Source organism: Elephas maximus, chromosome 4 (assembly GCF_024166365.1).
Source record: "Elephas maximus indicus isolate mEleMax1 chromosome 4, mEleMax1 primary haplotype, whole genome shotgun sequence".
In the NCBI taxonomy this organism is placed as follows: domain Eukaryota; kingdom Metazoa; phylum Chordata; class Mammalia; order Proboscidea; family Elephantidae; genus Elephas; species Elephas maximus.
Window position 1 is genome coordinate 189240664 of NC_064822.1, and position 24505 is coordinate 189265168.

The following is a 24505-nucleotide window of genomic DNA, read 5'->3' on the forward strand; positions in this document are numbered from 1 at the left end:
TCTTTCTTCATCTCTTGAAGGGCTCTGTATATTAATCTTTTGAATTCTACCTCCAGCAATTCCAAGAAATTATCTTCCTCCAGAAGATTTCTTGATTCTTTATTTTGGGCACTTGCTGAAGCCATTGTGATTTGCCTCTTTATGTGATTTGATATTGACTGTTGTCTCTGAGCCATTAGTAAGTTATAATATTTATTTATTGTATGTTTGCTTGCTTGTCCTAGCTTCTTGTTTTGTTTTGATATACCCAAATAGGCTGGTCGTGTGAGCTACTTTGATTATTGGTGTGTTTGAAGCTCTCACGTCCTATCACTGGGAGGTTAGAGCTGTTACTAGGTATGTGAGCCCAGGAGTCCATTTTCTTTTCTTGTGTGGATTCAGCTCAGGTGTCCAGGTCATTGGTCACCAAGTGTGTGGTGCAAGCCCCTATAGTCCTAGATGAGAAGGAGTGATCAGAGCAGGCACAGGTATCTGGCAACTGGTTTTTACGTGTGTAATATTTTCCACATTTTGAGTACCACACAGAAGAAAAATTAGGCCTGAAACACCTGGTCCATCTCACAGCTCCAGGAGCCTCTGATGCAAAGTAGCACAGGCACAGGGCACAGTGCTAACCAAAAGGTCAGCTGCTAACCATAAGGCCGGCAGTTCAAATCCACCAGCCACTCCTTGGAAACCCTATGGGGAAGTTCTGCTCTGTTCCTATAGGGTCACTATGACTCAACAGTAATGGGTTTAGTTTTTGTTCCTTTGGTCCAGCCTCGCAAACCACGTGGCCCTAGGCAGTTACTACTTATCGCTGGACGTCTGTCTCCCTGTCTGCAGTGGCAGGTGGGTATCACCAAGGCTCAGAGAACACTCGGACCATCTGAGAGCATCACCCAAGGGCACTAAAGACCCTCTGGCCAAGTGGGGGGGTTAGAGGTCCCCTGGAGGGGCCCAGGCTCCATAGGAGCAGATGGCAGGACTCACCATCGGAGAGGTACATTTTGTACAGGGCTTTAGATTTGCAAAGCATTACGTGCTAGGCAATGCACAGAGAGCAGCGGTGGTCCAGTGGTAGAATTCTCGCCTTCCATTTTTTTATGCAGGAGACCCGGGTTCGATTCCCAGCCAATGCACTTCATGTGCGGCCAGCACCTGTCTGTCAGTGGAGGCTTGTGTGATGCTGAACAGCTTTCAGAGGAGCTTCCGGGCTAAGGAGGACTAGGGAGAAAGTCCTGTTGATCTGCTTCTGAAAATAGCCAGTGAAAACCCCGTGGACCACGACCGTCTGACCCCATTGTGCATGGGGTCTCCAAGAGTCACAGCAGCTAACAACAAGAACCAGGCAGTGAGCAAAGGCCCTGTAAATAGTTTTTCATGACTCTGTCGAACAGCGAATAAACAGACAAATCAAAGAGCTGCAATTGTGGGCTGGGCAGATATGACGGCCCTGCTTTAGGGACGAAGAACCAGAGGTGCACAGGGAAAGGGGAACTTGACGAGGGGCGCAGACTCGGCCTCCTGGCCCCAGGCCTGTGCCCTCTGCTCCCACTCTGCCCCTTCATGCCCCTGGGGACCAGCAGGGTCCTGGCAGGCATGGGGGCTCCATGCTGATCGCTCATTTGAAAAGCAAGACAAGGAAATGGAAGGTCAGGTGGCCATGGGGCGGAGCAGGGCTTCACCCGAGCCTCCCTGGACCTAGAAGGAGCTAGGGGGTGATAATTCACACTCACTCTCAGTGTGACTAGGTGGCTGAAGGAAGCGGTAGACAGGCTTATGGGAGCACACAGAGCTGTGACAGCCCCCTGGGTGTTCCCAGGCGCCCCAGGGCCCAGCTGCCTTCCGATCACCTGGTCACCTCCATGTTTCCCCAGTCCCAAGCCCTCAGAGGAGAGGAACTTAATCACCCCCTACCATCCACAACAGCAAAAAAAGCCAGACACACAGGCTTTAAGCCAGTGTGTCCCGGGTTCAAATCCTAACTCTGTCATTACTTACTGCCTCACCCTGGGCATGTTTCATAACTCCTCTAAGCCTCAGTTTCCAATTTTGTAAAGTGGCAAAATGATATCTACCTGTTCCAGCCGGGGTCCCAGCAGGACAGAATTTACCCCCAGGCAGTTTAAATAAGGGGCTTCAGTAGAAGGACCTGCTTCCAGAGGCATGGACGGGGTTCCGGAGAACCCCAGGGACTAGCAGTAAGGGAAGCTGCTACCACCCCTGGGCTGAAGGAAGAGGGGAGGAAACGGTGTTTCCCCCGGAAGCCAGTGGGAGCTGAAGCGGTGGAGGGGCCGCCCGCTGGGGCTGTGGTAACGGGGTGCACAGTCAGTGCGGTTCTGGAGCAGGGTGAGGGGGCCCAAACACCATCTGCTTCTCCTTCCGCCCTCGGGCCTCCAGCCCCTGCCTTCCATGGGCCAACCCAATGACACCCAGAGAGGGGTGCAACTCTCCAGGTCAGCCTCAGGGAATATGCACCTGAGCGCTGAAGGGATGGCGGCTCAGGGCAGCGACAAGCAACCAGCATCACTCATTACGGGGGCATTCGTTCCATAAATATCTATTGGTTGTTGTTAGCTGCTGTCGAGTGAACCCCCGACTCATGGCGACCCCAAGCACAACAGAACAAAAGGCTGGCCAGTCCTGTGCCATCTTCACAATTGCACTGTGATCCGCAGGGTTTTCAATGGTTGGGTTTTTGTTTTTGTTTTCAGGAGTAGATGCCAGGCCTTTCTTCCTAGTCCATCTTAGTCTGGAAGCTTCACTGTTTAGCATCATAGCACCACGGGGTACATTGGTGGGGAATTGAACCTGGGTCTCCCGCAGGGAAGGTGAGAACTCTACCACTGAACCACCATTGCTCTCAAACATCTATCAGGCCAAGTGCCAAAAGAAATGTTCTAAATGCTGGGGAAGAAAAGAGATGGTCCCCTCTCCCAGAGAGCTTACGTGCCTGCGGAGGAATTCAACACGAAAGAAATCACCAACTGTAGAATGCCATGCCAGGCCCAAGTACCGGGAAGAAAAACAGAGCAGGACACGGGAAGAGCGGATGAAAAGGGAGGCTGTCTTAGACAATGTGTAGAAAGCGCCTGAAGTACCCAGACACACTCAGGACACATGCTCCCTCTTCAAACATTCCTATCTGCTGAGCCTGGCATCTTAGCAACTGCCAAAGCCTTCAGAGAGCTACAAAAACAAAACATGGCTTCATCCCCAGGTTAGAGCGAGGTAAAGAGATGGCACAAAACAAACAGAAACCCGTTGACATTGGGTCGATTCCAATTCATTGCGACCCTATAGGACAGAGTAGAACAGCTCCGTAGGGTTCCCAAGGGTGTAGTCTTTATAGAAGCAGACGGCCACATCCTTCTCCCACAGAGCGGCTGGTGGGTTCAAAGCATCAACCTTTCCGTTAGCAGCTGAGCGCTTAACCACTGTACCACTGAGATATGCAAATTTTAAACTATGACAAGAGATCACTGAATACGTCCCTGTTGTTAACGTTAGCTGCCATTGAATGGGTCCCTGATTCACGGTGGCCCCATGCGCAATGGGATAAAATGCTTCTCAGTCCTGTGCCATCTCCACGATTGGTTGCGGATCAGGCCCACAGAGTTTTCAGCGGCAGATTTTTGGAGGTGGATTGCCAGGCCTTTCTTCCTAGTCCATCTTAGTCTGGAAGCTCTGCTGAAACCCGTTCAGCATCACGGCAACACAGAAGCCTCCGCCGACAGACAGGTGGTGGGGCACATGAGGTGCGCTGGCCAGGAATCAATCCCAGGTCTCCCCCGTGGGAGGTGAGAATTCTACCACTGAACCTCCAACTACTCCTAGCACAGCGGCTAAATAAAATAAACAATGGTGGCAGCACCTGGTTCTGGAGAGGGAGTGGAGAGACTGAATCGTTCACACATTGCTGGCGGGAATGTAAAATGATAGAGTCACTCACGAAAACAGAGTGGCAGTTTCTTTTCTTTCTTTTTTTAATTGTGATTTAGGTGAAAGTTTACAGAGCAAATTAGTTCCTCTTTGAACAGTTAATACATAAATTGTTTTGTGACACTGGTGGCCAACCTCGGATGTGTGAGCACTCTCCCCTTCTCCACCCTGGGTTCCCTGTTTCCGTTCGTCCAGTTTTCCTGTCCCTTCCCGCCTTCTCGTCTTTGTTTTTGGACCCGTGTGCCCATTTAGCCTCGTATACGTGATGGAACTACGAAGCACGTTCCCCAGGTGTGTCATTGTTTGCCCTATAGACCTGTCAAACCTTTGGCTGAAGGGTGAACCTTGGGAGTGACTTCAGTAGTGAGTTAAAAGGGTGTCCGGGTGTCTCTTAAATATCTAAAAATTCACGTACCGTACAACCCAGCCATTGTGCTCCTGGGCATTTTTCCCAGACAAATGAAAACTTACATCCACACAAAAGTCTGTGCAGGAATGTTTTCCCCAGTTTTATTCATAATGGCCCCCAAACTGGAAACAGCCCAGATGTCCTTCAACAGGTGAGTGGCCAAAGACACTCTGATACAGCCTTACCCTGGAATACTACTCAGCAATAAAAAGGAATAAATTATTGAAACACAGGACAACCGGAAAGAGTCTCCAGAGAACTGCTGAGTGAAAAAAAAACTAATCCCAAGAGAGAACAATACCGTATGAGCCCATTTCTATACCCACTGCTGTCGAGTCGATTCCCACTCATGGTGGCCCCGTGTGCTACAGAGTAAAACTGAGCTCCACAGGCTTGCTTGGCCGTGATCTTTATGGAGCCAGTTTGCCAGGCCTTTCTTCCGCGGTGCCACTGGGTGGGTTTGAACCGCCAACTTTCAGGTTAACAGTCAATCCCAAACTGCTTGCAGCACCCAGGCTCCCTTCTATATAGAACATTTTCAAAATCACAAAATTATAGGAACGGAGGGCAGATGAGTTGGGCCTTGGTGGGGGGAGGTGGTATGGCTATAAAAGGGTAACTTGAGGACCCTTGTTCCATATCTTGGCCAGGACAATGTCAACATTCTGGTTGTGATATTGCACCATATTTTTGCAAGTTGTTACCTTGGGGGATGAAGTGGTGATTGTTCAGTGGAGCCCTGGGGGCGCAGTGGTTAAGAACTTGGCTGCTAACCAAAAGGTCAGCAATTTGAACCAACCAGCCAGTCCTTGGAAACCCTATGGGGCAGTTCTACTCTGACCTACAGGGTCGCTCTGAGTCGGAATCGACTTGTGTTGCGATGGAGCACTTTTGTGTGGCCTGGCCTTTAGAGCCATGGTCTTGTAAGTCCCACCCAAGTGGTTGGGCAGGACCGTGTGACAGCGTAATTGTGGCCCACGGAGGGATGGGTCAGTTTTGTCATCCCGCTGGGCTTGAAATGAGCTAGCCCAGAGGTGGGAAAGAGAAGATCCCACCACCACCAAGGAAGAACAGCCAGAAGCCAACACATCCTTTGGACCCAGGATCTCTGCCCTGAAAAGCTCCTGAAACCAGGAGATAGACAGAGAGACCTGGCAGCAGAGACCTGGCAGCTGGAAACAGCATGGTCAGCTTCCCAGTCCACAGAGAGAGAAAGCTGGGGGCCTTTTGGCCGAGGCTGAGCGCCAGGGAGAGGCGTGCCTTCTAGCACAGCTGGGAAGAGGCTGTCCCGATGAAAGAACTGTATCCTGAGTGTTCCTGAGCCTGAATGTAACCATTACTTCCCTGTTGTCTATGAGTTCTGTGTGGCCATCGCAATGAATTATCAAACCCATCGGAGAAGCAGAGAGTGCCCTAGGAGGGATGGCTGGTGTCAGAATTAGTAAAGATGGTGGAAAGAGGAGGCATAGGAATCAGCCTCGGGCTGTTGATCTAGATTGTCCATCCCTCTTGTGACGTTAGAGGAGGTTAGACGCTGCCCTCGTGCTGTTCTTACATGACTTGAGGGTAATGGGATGTGGAAGACCCGGGTTCGATTCCCGTATGGGTGGCTGCTCGTATGCAGCCACCACCCGACTGTCAGTGGAGGCTCACATGTTGGGAAGCTGAACAGATCCCAGTGGAGCTTCCAGTCTAAGACAGGCTAGGAGGAAACAGTGGCACTAGGGTCGGTGTCACCCCTCCCATGGACCGCCTCCTATACCAGGCCATACAGAATCCTTAACAAAATTGTAATTACCGTGTATCACTCCTTCCTTTCCTTTAATTACTGCTTCTTTCTCAAAAAAGTTCACAAATACTAATTACCAGAATACTGTAACTAAAAGACCAGAAATTTTGACAAAATCAGCAACTATAAAAATACCACAAGCAGACAAAACCATGTGATTTGAAGTGTCACCTTAACTGGGTAATAATGACAGATCTGACTGGAGGGTATTAGAAGTTTCAAAAAGTAAATTAGCATCGAGGTATATTCCCAGAAGAATGAACAAATCTGTCTTGGAAGAAGTACAACCAGAATGCTCCTTAGAAGCAAAGATGGCGAGACTAGTCTCACGTACTTTGAACATGTTATCAGGAGGGACCAGTCCCCGGAGAAGGACATCATGCTTGGTAAAGTACAGGGTCAGGGAAAAAGGGGAAGACCCTGAACGAGGTGGATTGACACAGTGGCCGCAACAATGGGCTCAAACATGATGACGATTGTGAGGATGGCGCAGGACCGGGCAGTGCTTCGTTCTGTTATACACGGGGTCCCTGTGAGTCGGAACTGACTCCACGGCACCCAACAACAAGTTGGGCTTACAAAAAATGTTTTTGTTGTTTAACTACAGGGACATTTTATAAAAAATAATAAATTGCTGCTGGAAGACTGCACAAAAATTTTATAGACGGTCATTGTGGTGTCACCCCCTCTGAGAGTGTCACCCCCCACACCCCTATAGTGACGCCACTGGGAAGAAAGGCCTGGTTATCTACTTCCGTGAATCAGCCAATGAAAACCCTGTGGGTCACAACGGGACATTGTCCAATCCTCAGACGATCATGGGGATGGCGCAGGACCAGGCAGCACTTCGTTCCGCCGTGCACAGGGCGGCGGCCGACAGCAACAACCACCACCACTGGGAGAAACTGGGTAAAGGGGACAAGGGATCTCTTCGCATTATTTCTTACAACTGCATATGAATCTACGATTATCTCAAAATTAAAAAGTTGAATTAAAAAAAGCAATGGGGTGGGCCCCAGCAGTCACAACAAGAAGCAGGATCTGATGATCCCAAAGTCCCTCCAAGGCCAGGATATTGCGTTCTCAGCATAGGGCTGAGAAGGGCTCCCCCTCCTTCCAGGCACTGCTGCCGCGTCGCCAGCCCCACCCTGGCACCCCCTCCAGGCACCATGTGACCAGTGTAGACGCCTTCCCACCACCATGGCCCTCGGTGTTTGCTCCAGCTGTCTCCTGTCCACACACATTGTCTTCGCCCATTCTGGGAAGAGCTGGACAGCTGCCCAGGCCGAACTGCTCACTTGCAGAGCTCGGGGGACGTCCATGGTGCACTCCAGGCCTGGCAGGCCTTACCCTCTCCTGGAGACAGCACCAGGAAAGTCTGCCGTCAACCTGCCTGTTGGAACACTGTTTCTGGGGGTTGAGGGGCTGAAGTGCAGACATGCACGACGACTGGAGGGGAAAATATGCTGTAGTACAAGGTATGGGCACACATATTTGCACAATTGTATTTCAAAACTTTAAAACAATTGTTAAATACCAAAACACGTAATAACCAGTGACCATCACCACTGGAATGCCCGCCCGCCAGGCAGCCTCCTGGCTTCCACCAGCTGCAATTCCCACAGGGCCTATCTGGTCCAGGAGCCATTGGCCCAAACACCACCACATACAACATTAGCAAGGCCAGGTGTTTAAATGAGGTGAGCTTGGAAAGAAACCCTTTAGACACAGAGGACATGGGTGCTGGATGTGGGGTGCTGGATGTGGGTGCCCCATGTCAGTGCTGGATGTGGGTGTTGGATGTAGGGATTGGGTGGGGGTGCTGGGTGTTGATGTAGGTGTTGGACATGGGGTGTTGGATGTTGGTGTTTGACCTGGGGCACTGGCTGGGGGTGCTGGGTGTGAGTGTTGGATGTGGGTGTAGGATGTATGGATTGGGTGGGTGCTGAGTGTGGGGTGCTAGAACCAGGTGTTGATGTGGGTGTTGGATATGGGGTGTTGGATGGGGATGCTGGGCTTGGGTGCTGGACATGAAGTGTTGGATGTAGGGTGCCAGACTTGGGTTCCAGATGTTTCCACCAAGGCAGTAATTTTCAAGCTTTGCATAGTGTCAGAACCACCCAGAGAGCTGGCTAAAACCCAAATACCTAGGCCCCAGCCTCTTTTCCATTAGGTCTAGAGTGGGACCCAAGAATTTGCATTTCTCACAAGTTCCCTGGTGAGACTGATGGAGCGGGAGGTAGACACCTGGAGAACCACAGCCCTGGCCACGTACCCCATCCCTCCGCCTCCCCACCCCCACCCTACTCCGCCCTGTGCCACCCACCCCACCCCGCCCCACCCGCAGACTCTACGCCCCAGGGCAGGGACTGAGTGGGGCCCGTCAGATCTCTCCTCCCGGATCCTGGCGCCCCGCACAGGCCCGGCCCCCGGGAGGGGGCGCCCAAAGAGGCCTTGGAAGCCGGCCGAGGGGGGACGGCCTCGTCGCTGGCCCGCGCGGTGGCCGGCACCGCCCACAGCTGCGCAGCGTCCTGGCCCGGGAGACGGGACCGTAGGGTCTCCGCTCTGCACCCCGCGCCGCCCGGCTCCGAGGTGACGGCGGGGTCCTTGCCCGGCGCCGCGCCGCGGGAGCGCAGGGTGCGGCCGGGCCGGTGGGCGTGCCGGCCGAGGTCACCGCACCGCGCCTGTCCCCGCGGGCCGGGCGGGCCGGGGCGGGGCCAGGGGCGGGGTCTGCTCGGGCCCTCCCCCTCCCGGCCCCGGGCTCGGGCTCCGGCTCTGCGTGGTGGCAGCGGTGGCGGCGCGGGGACCAAGGTGAGCGGCGGCGACGGGGTCCGGAGACCCTGGGGAGAGGGGGGCCTCACGCGCGCTCCTGCGGAAGGCGGTGGCCCGGGGCGGCGGCGGCGTGGCGCGCGTGTGTGTGCGCGTGTGCGTGTGTGTGTGCGCGCGTGTGTGTGTGCGCGTGTGTGTGTGTGTCGCGCCGAGTGCGGGGACATGGGGTGATGGGGTGGGGCGCCGCCCGGGCGCGATCGCCCGGGCAGACGGTGGGGTCCCGCTCCTCCCACCCGACCTCCCGGGCCCCGAGCTCATCCTCTCCCGGTCTCCCCTCGTCCCCCGCCCCGCCCCCTTTCCTGCGTCTCTGAGTTTCTCTCCATGTCTGTGGGTGGGTCTCTCTTGTCCAGTCCCCTGTCCGGCCGCCTGATCTCCCGATCTCCTCCCCAGGCGCCGCCCCCTCCTTGTCCTCCCTCTCCCTGGCCCCCCTTTTAATAGGCCGGCAAAGATGGTCTAGGGAGGGGGCGCCCCCGCTTTTGGAGTCCAGTCCTGGCTCAGGGCCCCCCTCTGGCCTCTGGCCTGGGCCTCCAGCCACCTTCCTGCAGGCGGAGGGAAGGCAGAGGCCCCAGGACCAGAGCACTTTGGGGGCCCCGCTATCAAAGCCCGGGGACCCCCACGTCCCTTGGCAGGTGGGGGCACTGAGCAGATCTGCCTGATCAGGGTCTGAGGCTCTGGCAAGATCAGCTCCTTCTTTAGGACACGTCCCGAGCCACGGTGAGCAGGCAAGGTGCAGACACTTTCTAAGATTCTGCCCCAGCAGAGCCTAGGTGGGGAGGGGCCCTGGCTGGGGTCACGGGTGTGGCCTCAACCCTGCTCACCAGACCACTTCCTCGGCGGCCTCCATTTCCTCTGCTGTGTCAGGGGCAACAGTGACATCTGTATGGTTCTGCGTGGGGCTTTTGGTTGAGAGGGTGGCTGTGCGGTGCTGGGCCAGGCCCGGTTCCCAGGGATCCCGCAGGAAGGCCTGTGATTATTCCAGGCTCTGGAGGACGGGGGTGTGTCTCAGACTCCTGCTTGGGCCCAGCCTGGGAATCCTGTGCTGGAAGGGTCCACTAGGGACTCCCGGAGTGGGGTTCCGGACTACCTGCATCTGCCTTTAATAGGGTGCTTGACAAAATGCTGAATACTGGGCCCCAGTCCCAGTCGCTGGTGTGGAGCACCAGGAATCTGCATTTTAGCAGGCCCTGCCACGGTGGCTCACACTGGGTGTGAGCCCCCCAGGGTGATGGCACTGGATGGCTGGGACAAGGTTGAATAGCTCCTATTGGCCATCAGGTAGTGGGTGGACCGAAGAGGGGCCCATCCTAGGGGCCACAGCAAGTGGCCACGGTGTCCTTTGGCAAGCCACCGGTCATCTCAGTGTGAGTTTCCCACCTGTTGAGGAGGGTAGGCCCTCCCAAAGGGCCTTCCTGCCGAGGAGCCTCAGATTCTGAGCCCTTTGTTTAAATTATGAGTCTCAGAGGGTAGGAGGTACTTGGAGTCAGGCAGACCTGGAGCAGCACCCCAGGTCTACCGCTGCCTGGCTGTGTGACCCTGAGCAGTTACTTCACCTCTCTGGGCCTCTTTCTGGTCATCTGGAGACCGGAATCCGGGAGGACCCAGTGAGTGCAGTACCTGACCACGCAGCTGCCCGAGCATGAGAACGGCCAATGCTTTTGTTGTGTCTCGGCTGACTTAATGCCTCATCTGGAGACCGGAAGCCGGGAGGACCCAGCCAGTGGCGAGTGCAGTACCTGACCACGCAGTCGCCCGACCCTGAGAATGGCCAGTGCTTTTATTGTGCCTCGGCTGAGTTAACACCTCATCTGCAGGGAACACAGTCTATGCAGCTTGGCTGATGGATTTTTCGTTTCTGATGGCTTCAAAGGGCTGGGATGTACCTGAGCCCCTCCTGACAGAGCACAATTGTCTGGGGAGCGTCAGCGCATCTCATGGGCTCAGAGACGTTAGACAGCTTTCCTAGCTAAAAAAAAAGAAAACCAGTTGCTGTCAAGGCAAGTCTGACTCATAGTGACCCTAGAGAACAGAGTAGAACTGCCCCGTGGGGTGTCCAAGGAGCGGCTGGTGGATTCGAACTGCCAGCCTTTTGGTTAACAGCTGAGCTCTTAACCACAGTACCACCAGGGCTCCTTCCTAGTTTAGGGGCTAAGTTTTCTTGGTCAAAGCAGGCTCTGGGGATGACACCCTGTGTCTCCCATGAAGGTTGGGAGCAGGAACCCGGGAGGGGTGAGCAGGGAGAAGAACGAAGAAGTCTTGGGACATACTCTGGGTGCCCGAGTTGTGGGGGCTCGTGGACGTGAGTGAATAGTCTTCTGAGGCCTCTGAGGTGTTCTGAGACTCCCATAGACGGAGTGAGAAAGTCATTCGCTCCCTCACTCATTCACACAGGCCTTCTCAGGGCTGTAGTCCAGCAAGACAGAGACCCACACAGGAAGGGGGCGGTGCTGTAGGCAGTGAAGCTGTCAGAGATCCCTGGGTCAGATCAGATATCCCTGGGTCAGATAGCAGGGTGAGGGTGTCACCTTCAGGCCCAAGGTGGCCGCCGAACCCGCCCCGACAGGATCCAGCCTCCCTCCAGGTTAGCACCAGGAACTGTGAATCAGAACCTTGGGCTGTTACAAAGATACTGTTAAGTGGAACAAGGAAGTGACTTCCTGGTGACAATACGGCCCTCTTTCTATCTTTTAACCACATCCCACTTTCATGTCTCGGAATCTTATCGAGGCGGGGGAGCACCTGCTCTGGCGGGGTCTTTGAAGTCTGCATGAGCACACTTCTTGGTGACTTAGGAAACCCTAGGTCTCCGAGGAGCTGCTGGCTGCTGGGGCTGCCTGTGGGACTTGGCCTCCGCCCTCAGACCCTCAGCTCTTGGTGACCGCGGAGGCGGACCTAGTGAGAGCCGGGGAGGGGATGCAAAGATCAAGACTGAGAGTCAGGCCTGCCTGGCTTTAAATCCCAGCAGCACCAATTCGTTGCTGTGTGACGGTGGGAAAGCTGCCTAACCTCTGTGAGTTTCAGCTCTCTCATTGTCACAGTGTCAGTTGGAATACACAGTTTAGGTGATTAAAAGCATGGGTGCTGGGGCCAGGCTGCCTGGATTCGAGTCCTGGCCCCACCACTCATCATCTCTGTGACCTTGGGCAAGTTACATAACTTCTTTCTGCCTCAGTTTCTTCATATAAAAACCAAAAACTGGTTGCCGTGGAGTCAATTCCAACTGATAGCAACCCTACAGAACAGTAGAACTGCCCCATAGGGATTGCAAGGCTATAATCTTTCCAGGAGCAAAATGTTGGCGGTTCAAATCCACCAGCTGCTCATTGTAAACCCTGTGGGGCAGTTCCACCCTGTCCTATAGGGTCATTATGAGTCAGAATCGACTCCATGGCAACAGGTTTGCTTCTTTTTTTGGTTTTAGTCTTTACAGAAGCAGGCTGCCACATCTTTCTCCCACAGAACAACTTTCGAGTTTGAACTGCCGACCTCTCAGTTAGCAGCCAAACGCTTAACCACTGTGCCACCAGGGCTCCTTCATCTATGACGCGGTAATAATTGCAACACCTGCCTCGTAGGGCTGTCGTGAGGATAAGGGACTTCATGTAAGGTCCTCAGCACAGTGCTGGCCGAGTGTTGGCTGTAGCTCTTGCAGTGGCGTGCTATTGTAGAGACGCAGTCTTGTAGTGACGCAGTGTTGTAGCTATCCGATCAGCCATGTAGTGACACAGTCTTGCAGTAACCTGGTGATATACTGATGGGGTCTTGTGGCGGCTTGGTCTTCTCATCTTGTAGTGAGGTGGCCGAGCAGTGACGTGGTCTTATACTCTCGGGGTAATGTGGTCTTACAGTGAAACGGTCTGCTAAAGACATGGTCTTTTGGTGACCTAGCCTTCTGGCAACATGGTCCTGTACTCCTGAGGCCATATAATGATGTGGTCACGTAATGCTGTGGCCACATAGTGCCGTGGTCGCCTAGTGCCGTGGTCGCCTAGTGCCATGGTCGCATAGTGCCGTGGTCACCTAGTGCCATGGTCGCGTAGTGCCGTGGTCGCCCAGTGCCGTGGTCGCCCTGGGCCGTGGTCGCCCTGGGCTGTGGTCATGTAGTGCTGTGGTCGCGTAGTGCTGTGGTCGCCTAGTGCGGTGGTCACCTAGTGCGGTGGTCACATAGTGCCGTGGTTGCATAGTGCCGTGGTCCCCTAGTGCCATGGTCGCAGAGTGCCATAGTAGCCTAGTGCCGTGGTCGCCTAGTGCGGTGGTCACCTAGTGCCGTGGTCACCTAGTGCCGTGGTCGCTGAGTGCCGTGGTCGCCGAGTGCCGTGGTTGCATAGTGCTGTGGTCGCCTAGTGCAGTGGTCGCCTAGTGCTGTGGTCGCCTAGTGCTGTGCCTGCGTAGTGCTGTGATCATGTAGTGCCGTGGTCACCTAGTGCCATGGTCGCAGAGTGCCACGGTCGCCTAGTGCCATGGTCACATAGTGCCGTGGTCGCCTAGTGCCGTGGTTGCCTAGTGCTGTGGTCACCTAATGCTGTGGTCATGTAGTGCTGTGGTCGCGTACTGCTGTGGTCACGTAGTAATGTGGTCGCCTAGTGCGGTGGTCGCCTAGTGCTGTGGTCGCCTAGTGCCGTGGTCACCTAGTGCCGCGGTCACGTAGCGCTGCGGTTGCATAGTGCTGTAGTCACGTATGGCTGTGGTCGCCTGGTGCTGTGGTCACCTAGTGCTGTCATCGCATAGTGCTGTGGTCACATAGTATTGTGGTCACAGAGTGCTGTGGTCACATAGTGGTGTGGTCGCATAGTGCTGTGGTCACATAGTATTGTGGTCACAGAGTGCTGTGGTCACATAGTGCTGTGGTCACATAGTATTGTGGTCACCGAGTGCTGTGGTCACATAGTGGTGTGGTCGCATAGTGCTGTGGTCACATAGTGGTGTGGTCACAGAGTGCTGTGGTCACATAGTAGTGTGATCATACAGTGGTGTGGTGTTGCAGTGACATGTTCTTGTGGTAAGGCGGTCTTGGCATTAGCACTCGTTTTACTATTGGTGTTGTTATAATGCTGGTGTTCGTACCCACCTCCTGGGATGGCCGAGATGACCACAGGACATGAGAGTGTCCATTGCCCACTCAGTGTCTGGTGTTTGTATCCACCTCCTGGGTTGGCCGAGATGACCACAGGACATGAGACGTGTCCAGTGCCTGCTCAGTGTCTGGTGTTTGTACCCACCTCCTGGGTTGGCCGAGATGACCACAGGACATGAGACGTGTCCAGTGCCTGCTCAGTGTCTGGTGTTTGTATCCACCTCCTGGGTTGGCCGAGATGGCCACAGGACATGAGACGTGCCCAGTGCCCGCTCAGTGTCTGGCACGGGGAAGCCCTCCCCTGTACCCATGCATATCCCGCCCCAGAGGAGTGGGACAGAGCTGGAGTTCATTATTACTGACTACATGCTGGGGCCAGTGGGGAGGGGGCAGGGCCGGGCCAACTTTAAAAAATTATAGAGAAAAGGTCGTAGTTCTCTTCAGTGCAAGGAATGTTGCTCTCCTTGGTTCTGACTCCAAGGCTCGGGCTTACCTCTGGAAGGGTGGGGACTGCTACGCTGTGAGCACACGTTGTGTGCCAGAGCCTGTACAAGGACCTCGCTAGGGACTGTCTTGGGCTGTCCATGAATGGTACGAATAGGTGCTAAAGATGTCACTGTGAGGGCTAAGTGTGGGTCTGACTCAAGCCATGGTCTTTTCAGTCCCTTCATATGCATGTGAAAGCTGGACGATGAATAAGGAAGACCAAAGAATTGACGCTTTTCAATTATAGTGTTGGCAAAGAATATCGAATATACCATGGACTGCCAGAACAAAGAACAAATCTATCTTGGAAGAAGTACAGCGAAAATGCTCCTTAGAAACAAGGGTGGCGAGACTTCATCACACATACTTTGGACATGTTATCAGGAGGGATCAGTCCCTGGAGGAGGACTTCATGCTTGGTAAAGTAGGGGGTCAGCAAAGAAAGGAAGACCCTCAATGAGATGCACTGACGTAGTAGCTGCAACAGGGGGCCCGAACATTACAATTGTGAAGGTGTCGCTAATCCAGGCAGTGTTTCATTCTGCTGTACGTGGGGTCGCTGTGAGTCGGAAGCAACGTGATGGCACCTAACAACAACATACTAACTAAAAGGTTGATGGTTCAAACCCAGCCAGAGGGGCCTCAGATGAAATGTCAGGTGATCTGCTTCCGAAAGGTCACCTCCTGGAAAGCCCTGTGGGGCAGTCCTACTCTGCACACACGGGGTCGCCATGAGTCACAATCAATTTGCCAACAACTGGTTTATTTTGTTTTTAGTCGCCTTCTTACTTCATCCCCCGAGCCAGCCTAGGAGGTGGTCATGGCCACCCGCACATTACAGATGGGCAGACTGAGGCTCAGAGAGAATCAGCGGCTGCCCAGAGACACAAGCAGCCAGGGGCAGGGCTGAGAGTTGAACCCAGGACTCCCTGACACGAGCTCTGCACACTTCAGCCCTCACACACATCCCCAAGGAGGCGCTCCACCGAGCATCATTACCATGGGCTCTTCTGACCCCCAGGATGCGAGCTCCTGGGACCCCATCCCCTGGGGAAGCCCTGCTTGTTTTCTAGAAGATTCTAAAAATTTAACCGCCCACTGGACCGGTTAAAAGCCTTCTTTGTGTTCAAAAGCAGCTTTTCCAGCAGAACGAACCTGCGTGACACCCCGAGGAGCAGCCCCCATCCAACACCAGAAAACTCTCCTTCAGGTCCTCATTCTGATTTCACCACTTACACCAACCCCTTTGCGTGTGGAGGGTTTCCCTCTGGGCCTCAGTTTTCTCACCTATAAAATGGGAATTTTTATCTCGGCCCTGCTTAGCTTCCAGGCCAGGGAGTAAGGTAAAGATGTGAAGTAATAATCGTTATTGTCGTTGTGTGCTGTTGAGTCGATTCTGACTCATAGGGACCCTACAGGACGGAGTGGAGCTGCCCCATAGGGTTTCCTGATACATAAAACGTTTTCCATGTAACCAAGTCGATCCTTGTGTTGGCACACGTCAGGCCCTTCCCCGCGCCCTCTCTGCAGTCATTGCCGAGGGCCCATTCTGCTGTCCCTGCACCAGCACTGGGTATCAGCCCTCCCAGCCCCAGGTGTGAGGTTTAAGAATTCATTTTCAGGGTTCTGTGGTAGAGGAGTGCAACTGACGGCTGTTTTGAAGTTGGGTGCAGCGAGTAACCACTTTAGCTCTTCTGGAGATCGGGGTGTATGTGTAAGATGTTGCCCCTTCTGTGGGTCTGGGAGAGTCCCTGGGAGAATGCCGGCGGCTGCTAACCGGAAGGCTGGAGGTTCGAGTCCATCCAGAGGTGCCTTGGAAGAAAAGCCTGGCAATCTACTTCCCAAAAAATCAGCCATTGCAAACCCTATGGAGCACAGTTCTCCTACTCTGACATGTATGGGGCCATTATGAGTTGGAGTCGACTCCACAGCCACAGCGCATGGGAGAGAAGGGTTGTCAAAGTGGAGGGAAGATTCTGTTGAGACTGTCAGGAGCACCCGGCGTGTGCAGCAGTGCTGACACCTCGGGGAGCAGGGCCTGGCCACCCACAAGGGCCCAGCTGAAAAGCTACACTGTGGAACCATCCTGGGGGTGGCCGCTGTGGCCGCAGAAACGGCTGCTTTTTAGATTCTTCAGTGAGGCTTACCATGGTGCCTGTGAGGACAGGAAGATCCCAGATGGTGGTGTCTGGCCTGGTATTTGTTGGGGGTGGAGGGGGGGTGCTGATACAGCTCCAGATCTCCTGAGCCACGGGGAACAGCCGCATCCTGGGCCCCAGGAGGCAAAACCAGACCCTGGAAGGGGGGTGCTAGGGACCAGTGTCAGGAAGACCTTTCTAACCAACAGAGCAGAGCAGATTGGGGGAGTAGACGGCCCACCCTCAGGGGCATTTGGGGCAGCAGAGGGCACTAGCGACCCTGGTGACAGGCGCGGCTCTAGATAGCATCGTCCCATAGGCCCAGGCAGCATACTGAAAACCCTGGGTCTGACCCTCACAGCCAGGTTAGGAGGAGGGAGGGGTCCTCAGCCTTGAGGGACAGATGCAACTAGAAGGGGTGCAGTGCTTATCCCTCAAGCCCTGTGTATCGGGCCCAGGTAGCGTTTGAACTCAGATCTGTATGACTCAGAGTCCAGTGCTCCCTCCTGCCACCCCAGGCTGCCTCCCAGGACATCTAGCCAATCTGGGGTCACACTGACCACAGTGGGTGGGTGGCCGAGGCCCTCTTTTCCCAGCTGCAAGGAGGGTGGGTGGGAGACAGCTCTTGGCTGAGTCTCTCACGGGACTTGCCCTCAGCTGAAGCCACCTTGTTCATGTCTCACCCCTTCCCAGGGACAGCAGAGCTGGATCTGCATGGGGGCATGAAGGCCCAACTCCAGACAAGCTGGCAGGGCCGTACCCTGATCTGGAGCACCCCTTGGGGGTCTGCTGAAGCCTCTGTTGCAGCTACATTGCAGCTCGACCTCTCCTCTGGCCTTCTTGCGTCCCTCACTGCCCCCTGGGACTGTTCCCGAGGGTGGGTGTGCCCCAAAGATTCAACAGGACAGCCGGTCAGCTCTGGGCAAGCTGTGTGTCCTCGGGCAGGGCCCTGCTCCTGCACTGCTGTAAGACAGGGGGCTCACCCCCATGTCACAGGGTGCTGGGAGCAGTAATCAAGGTACGAGGCAGGGAGGGGCTTGAAACGTGACAGTCATTATGGTCACCGGTGCTGCGATAGTAATTACTGGTGGTATTATTTAGGTCCTATCTTCCCAGCTAGGAGCCTGGGTGGTGCAAACAGTTAGGCACTCAGCTGCTAACCGAAAGGTTGGTGATTCGAACCCACCCAGAGGTGCCTCAGGAGAAATGCCTGGCAATCTGCTTCCAAAAGCTCACAGCCTTCAAAACCCTACGAGCCAGTCCTACTCTACACACATGGGGCTGCCATGAGCTGGAACCAACCCGACAGCAAATGGTCTCTCTTTTTTCTTCCTCTCAGCTAAACTGTGGGTCCCTGCAAGGAGGAACCAGGCCGTATGTGCCCCTTTATCTATGACAGTATTTTTATTGATCTGGCTTCTGATGTGCGGTTCCCCCAGATAGAACGAGCCTCCGGGGGGTGAGGTGTGGGAGACCCTCCCTTACGCCCACGACCCCTGAGTGGGAATTATTGGCCCTATTTTAGAGCTAGGCTTGGAGAGTGCTGGGCCTGCCCAAGATCACACAGAGGGAAGAGGCAGAGCCAGGAAGCCTTCCTACAGGAGGAGGCACAGGACCAGCAGGGACTTGAGTAGGCAAAGGGCGGGGGGTGGGGCTGGTGCTCCAGGCAGGGTAGAGAGGAGATGGAACCAGCTGAGTGCGGTGTGGACAGGCTCAGGCAGCCTTGGCTCAGCTGAGCGGAGACCACAGGATGGACCTGAGCTGGCTCCCGTCCACCCGCCCTGCCACTGGACCCCCTCCTCCAGTCTGGGCAGGAAGGGGTGCTCTGATGGTTTGCAGGCTGCAGGCACCTTCCTGGGGCTGCTCCCTGAGCAGGGATAAAGTATTTACCAGAAATGCCAGCAGCTGGGCTTCCCCACACAGGGCGCAATCGGGGGGCAGGCCACTGGGGCCTGCAGCCCTGCTGAGTTCTGCTGAGTCATGGGAGCCCGGGCCTCCTGGCCCCTCTGCCCTTTGACCACGTGGAGGTCTCAGAATAGGTAAACCATCCACCGAATAGGTAAACCATCCAGCTGCCCACAGACCAGGGTGTCCAGGCAGCTCCAGCTGGGCAGGTTCAGAGCTCACAGCAGGTCTCTCGAGGAGGGAGGCCCAGGAGAGCGCAGGCCTTGCCCTTGGCCAAAGCCACAAGGCAGAGCATGGGCGGTAGGCTGGGACCCCACCCTGCAGGGCCTGCCTCCAACTAGGTAGATTCCGCGAGCCTCTGTGTAGCAATGGGGCCAGAGGGGCAGCACCACGGGTGGGTTTCACAGCTCTGCAGTGCTGAGCAGAGACTGGGCCTGGTCTGTCTGGCCCAGACCCCACGCCCCTGCCCCACTGAGCCGACTCGGTCCTGGCCCTGATGAGGCCAGGATGCCCACACTGAGGTGACACAGTGCTCTGACTCTGGGTTTGTGATTTTGGTCTTCAGAGTAACAGCAACAACAAAAAACAGTAGCAGATGGCTTCTTCCGACTGCTGCGTGGATCGCAGACTCTTTGTTCATTCTTTTGTTCATTCATTCATAACACACGTTCCGGGCATTCTCTCCACGGGCCAGGCGCCTTCCGGGCCCCACTGGCTGGCCCTGCTCTGGGGAGCTTCCCTGTGGTAGGGGAGTGAGTGCAGATCATTGAGGACATGCTGGGGGCCTACATCCACTTACCTGCTGTGTGACCTTGGGTGGGTGGTGCTGCCTCTCTGAGCCTCGGTCGTGATTCTGAGTTGGGGTAACTGCATTCCCGTGGAGCGTGAGCGAGGGTCTCATCTGTGTCCTTGGTCTCTAGCACACGCTCACACCCGGGAGGCCTTTGGGACGTGCTCGGATTTCCAGACAGTCCTGCAGGCCTTGAGGCTGGCTCTTCCAGGGAACAAGCAGAGCCAGGGGCACGCAGTTCAAGTGGGAGTTTTTTCTAAGGTGCTTAGATTTCCTGATGGGACGCTCTGGTCCCTGGAACTGCTCAAGCTGCCTGCAGCCGTGAGAGGGAGCCAGGCCCCCCTGGGTCACTAGGGTCATCTCTGACCCCCAGGTCTGGACCAGGGGCCCTGTTACTGCCCCTCGTTGCCTGCCCACACACCTGGAATACCTTTCCTCCCCTTCTTCACCTGGTGGGCTTCTTCTGGTTCTTCAAGCCCCTGCTGGAAGGCACCCTCCTCCAGGAAGCCCTCCTGGCTGCCCATCTCTATCCCAGGCAGGGCAGCCGGCCCCTCTCAACATGCCCTCTCACCCCAGAAATGCTGCATTCCAGGGGCTGCTTCCTGCAGCCTGGGGACCCCCAAGGGCGGGCTCGGTTTGATGTCTCTGGGTCCCTGGGCCCAGCTGGGGGCTGGCAGAGTGAGTGAGTGGCAGACGGCCAGGAGCACGTGTTAAAGGGACAAAGTCCCTGGATGGTACAAACGGTTAACACATGAACTGCTAACTGAAAGGCTGGAGGTTGGAGTCCACCCAAGAGGTGCCTCAGAAGACAGGCCTGGTGGTCCACTTCTGAAAAATCAGCCGCTGAAAACCCCATGGAGCACAGTTCTACTCCAGCACTCAGGGGCTCACCAGGAGTTGGAGTCGACTGGCTGGTGAAATGGACAGGAGTCTGCTGTTTCCTGTGGTCTGAGTGGTACACCCGCTGTGCTTCTGTGAAATGACTCTGCAGGTGGCCTCTGTCTTCCTGGCCTTCAAAGGCCACACACACTCAGCTGGATAAGGGAGAAGAGGATTCTGGGGCCCGGAGAGACTGCTGGGGGGCAGAACCTGGGGTGGAGGGCTGGGCTCCCGCTCTAAGCCCTGCCCCTGCAGCAGTGTGACCCTTTCCATTCTGCGACCTGTCCACGGCCCAGCATTCACCTGCGAGGGAAGCGGGCAGGCGGCAGGCTGTGCCGCTGGGATGCCGATAGCGGCGCCCAACTCGCCTCCCAGCCAGGCAGAGATGAACCCTGGAAGGACATGCACTGAGATGGGGAAAGGGACATCCTCTGCGTGGCTGGTTTCTGCTTCTAGCACTTTTGTGTTTTCCAAATTTTCTAGAGTTCATTCAGTGACTTGAATGTGTATTGATAGCGCTATGCTAAGCCTCTGGAGATAATTGTCATCAAGACACAGCCCCTGCCCTCTGGGATGCTCAGTCTGATGGGGGAGGCAGACCCAGACGCAGATGGTGACCCACAGTGTCATCAAGGCTCAGTCTGATGGGAGAGGCAGACTGGACACATACAGTGACCCATGGTGTGATCAGGGCTCAGTCTGGTGGGGGAGGCAGACTGGACACACACAGTGACCCACAGTGTGATCGGGGCCCAGTCTGATGGGGGAGGCTGACCAGACACAGTGACTCATGGTGTGATCAGGGCTCAGTCTGACAGGGGAGGCTAACTGGACACAGTGACCCGTGCTGTGACCAGAGCTGTCACAGAGGGAAGCCAGGCTGAGGAAGCCCAGAGGAGGTCTGAGGGCTTGTGAAGGTGGCATGTGCTGAAGGATGGCTTTACTAGGATGGGAGGTGCTGGGGCTGGTGCCTCCAGTCTGGCTGGAGACCTCAGGGCGGCTTTGCTTGGAGGGACTGGGCCCGATCCCTGCGATCAGAGGTGGGCTGTGATCCAGCCCCTTCCTGGCCTGTCTGGAGATAAACAGCTGCTGAGCTCCAGGGCTCTCATGCTGTGTGGGTCTCACAGGGGGCTCTGAGGAGCCCCTGCAGGCCTTACCCTCGCCCTCTGAGGCAGGCTCTGCTGTGTCCCCATTCTACAGAACGGGCAACTGAGACCAGGCCGGGGTGAGCAACGGAGCTGCGCTTCAAGTCCAGTCTGTCTATCCTCAGGGCCCAACTTTGAATGGCTAAACTGCAGCCCTTGCTAGTTGCCGACCCCCCCAGGGTGCCCATTTTGTCACTTGTAAAGTAGGGGTTTGAATGTGACGTCACAGACCAAACGAGACCAAGTTCACAGCTGTCACGCCATCGACTGGAGTCCCAATTATAAGGATCTGTTTTTCCTGCTTTCTGTGGGTGGAGTGTTGCTGAGGACAGTGGGGGTGGAGATAGGACAGGAGCCATCTTGGGGCAGGTTTCCAAGGAAGAGAACCCACAGAAATAGGAAGTGAGCTTGATTGCACAAGAGCAGCCCGACAGACCGCCCAGCATCAGCCAAAGGGGATCATCGCAGACATAGCCCCGGAGTGTGGCTCAGACCTGAAGGCGTGTAGCAGTGGCTCTCTGGGATGGCGCATCAGGTCCACAGATGTTTAAGACAAATGAGAGGAACCCGTCTCAGCTCACGCCCCAGCAGCTGGAGCAAGAGTGTCCCTGCAGATAGGAAGGCGCCAGGGGCCTGGCCAAGGTCTGAGCGGTGGAGGTGGGCAGGGGAACTTGTCTGTCCACTGAGTCACAGAGCGGGTGTGGACAGTGGTGGTGAGGTGTCCTCTGCTTTTTCTAGAGATGAAAAGAATCAACCCAAGAAAGGGAAAAGGACTCCGTGCTGACGGCCTTCACCGTGGTCTGTCAGCCCCGAAGGCCAGAGGGCCTGTCCGGGCTGTAGGCCGTGGCCCAGGCAGGGTGTGTGGGGGTGGGGGAGGTGTTCCTATCACCCAGCTCAGAGGACTGCCCTCCTCCTGCATGTGACAATACAGGGGCCACTACAGGGCCTTCTAGGCAGTGGGTGCCCAGGAGGGCAGGAGGGAGAAGAGGGGACCCTCCAAGACCCCAGCCAGGGCCCCCATCCTCCTTCCAGGAGAGGGGAAGGAAGGCTCCGTGCCCCCCATGGGTTTTCAGCTGGACAAGCAAGGCTGGCAGCTTGTGCCCTAGGGCCAGAGAAGGTGGGCAGGGCCCTGGGCAGAGGAGGGCTGTGCCCAGTCTGGGGGTTTGTCTGTCCATGGGTAAAATGGAGACTCCCCCATTCCACCTTCCTCACTGAGCGGCTATGAAGGCCGGACAACGATGCAGAGGCCGCGCAGAGTAACAGAGTTGGCCAAGGTCTGATCAGGCTCCAATCCAGCACTTAGCTCAGGGCCTGGCTCTACTAGGTTCTCAAGTGGTATCTGTTGAATGAAAAGGAAGGAAAGTGCCCATGGCCTTGGGCGGGTTGCAGTATCCCCCACAGCCCTGGTTTCCTTGGTGAGGGGGCTTCGGAAGCCCACCCCAGTCAGGAATGCTATGCAGATGGTCACAGCGCCCACTGGGGGGTGTGTGCCGAGTGCTGGCGAGATTCTGACTACCTGAGCCAGTAAGGAAAGAGACGGCTCTCACTCTGCAGAACTTTCTGGAGCCCCCTAGGCCTCCTGTGGAGTATGCCCACTGTAGTGGGTGGCCTGGGCAGTTGAGTCCTATCCTTCAACTGTAGCACTGACAATGGCTTAAAGGGGCTGGAAGCCAGAACTTGATGACCTTGCCAACCATCCCAGTTCCTGTCCACATGCTTGCCCTCCCCTCTGCCTGGGATGACCTTCCCCTAATCCTGATCTGGTTGGCCAACCCTTATTTATCCTGCAAAACCCTATTCCTGGTGACCTCACCCACCAGTCTTCTCCATGAGCCCTGCCCCCACCACATGCACGTCTAGCCTTCCCCTTTTCCAACCCATGTTTGAGTTACGCTTTCTAAGTTCCAGGCAGCGCACAAGGCTGGAGCCAGGAGAGAGCTTGAGAAAGGCAAGAGGGCTAGAGAAACCCAGTGCTCGTTCCTGTCTCTTAACAGGAGTATTTCTGATTGAGATGCTATGAGATGTAGCATCTACCCATTCCTCTCTTCCCCTCCTTCCTTTGCATTTGGGCAGACTGGGGCTCACACTGACTGTGGGGACAGGGGCCCTCAGGGATGAGCATGAGAACTGGCGTTGCTCCGTGTCCTGCGGCTACCCCAGGGAGGACTCTCTCGTTCACCTCCCAACAGCCTGGCTCCTGTGGGCACGGGGCCTTGACTGCAGAGTGGGGACAGTCCTGGGTGACAGGAGAAGGCCGGGTGTGAGTCTTCATTGTAGCTCAGGCCACACTGCCCCGAGGGCTGCAGTCTCCTGGGGAGACCACAATAGCGGGTGGCTTCTATGTCGTCTCACCATTCTGGAGTCCAAATCAGGGCCCTGTTGACTCCTGAGGCTCTGCTTCTCTCCCGGCTCCAGGCGTTACTCGGCTTGTGCCTGTAGCATCACATGGCGTCCGTCCTCTGTCTCCCTGCCTGAGTCTCTTCTCTTCTTTTATAAGGACGTTAGTTATATAGGATCAGAACCCACCCTCCCCCAGCATGACCTTGTGTTAACCAATAGCATCTGCAAAGACCCTATTCCCAAACAAGGTCATGTTCACATGTACAAGGGTTATGACTTCACCATAGGTTTTTGAAGGAGAACACCATCCGATCTGCAACTGAGGCCTTAGCTTCCCCATCTGAAAAATGGGCACAGCAAGCCTCTGCTTCAGGCTGCTGACCACAGACTTCAGCTCAGCTGGGGGGTTGGTGGAGACACAGAGGCAAGGCAGACATGCCCCCGAACTTGAGGGTTCAGATTGGGTTGGAGGGCAGAGACCTGAGCAGACCTTGATGACATAGAGTGGTCACTGGTGAAGGGTACCTTCGGGCTGAGGAAGCCCCCGGAGTCACCTGACAGTGGCCTTGAGGGGGAGGGTCAGGAAGGCTTCCTGGAGGAGGCTGGGCTGGACCCTGAAGAAGCAGAAAATTTGATAGAAGCACGGGAGCAAGGGCCTCCAGGAGGGGCGTTCCAGCAGGACAAAGGCCAGCAGGTGTGACCAGGCCAGCTGGGTTTGGGGACAGCCACTTGGTCCTTTGTGGCTGGGACTCAGCCACCTGGGGGAGGGTCTGGGCCAAGTGAAGGCTGCAGAGGAAGCT

At 55.6% G+C, this 24505-nt stretch overlaps 1 protein-coding gene across 1 annotated transcript in view; it reads left to right on the top strand.

Annotated features, from left to right (window-relative positions):
* Positions 1 to 8848: 8848 nt before the first annotated feature.
* PRR5 (proline rich 5) overlaps positions 8849 to 24505 on the top strand; it is an 81065-nt gene continuing 65408 nt past the window's right edge. Inside the window, exon 1 of the mRNA XM_049884628.1 lies at positions 8849 to 8933. The gene's annotated coding sequence lies outside the window, so the exon portion shown is untranslated. The remainder of the gene's footprint in view (positions 8934 to 24505) is intronic.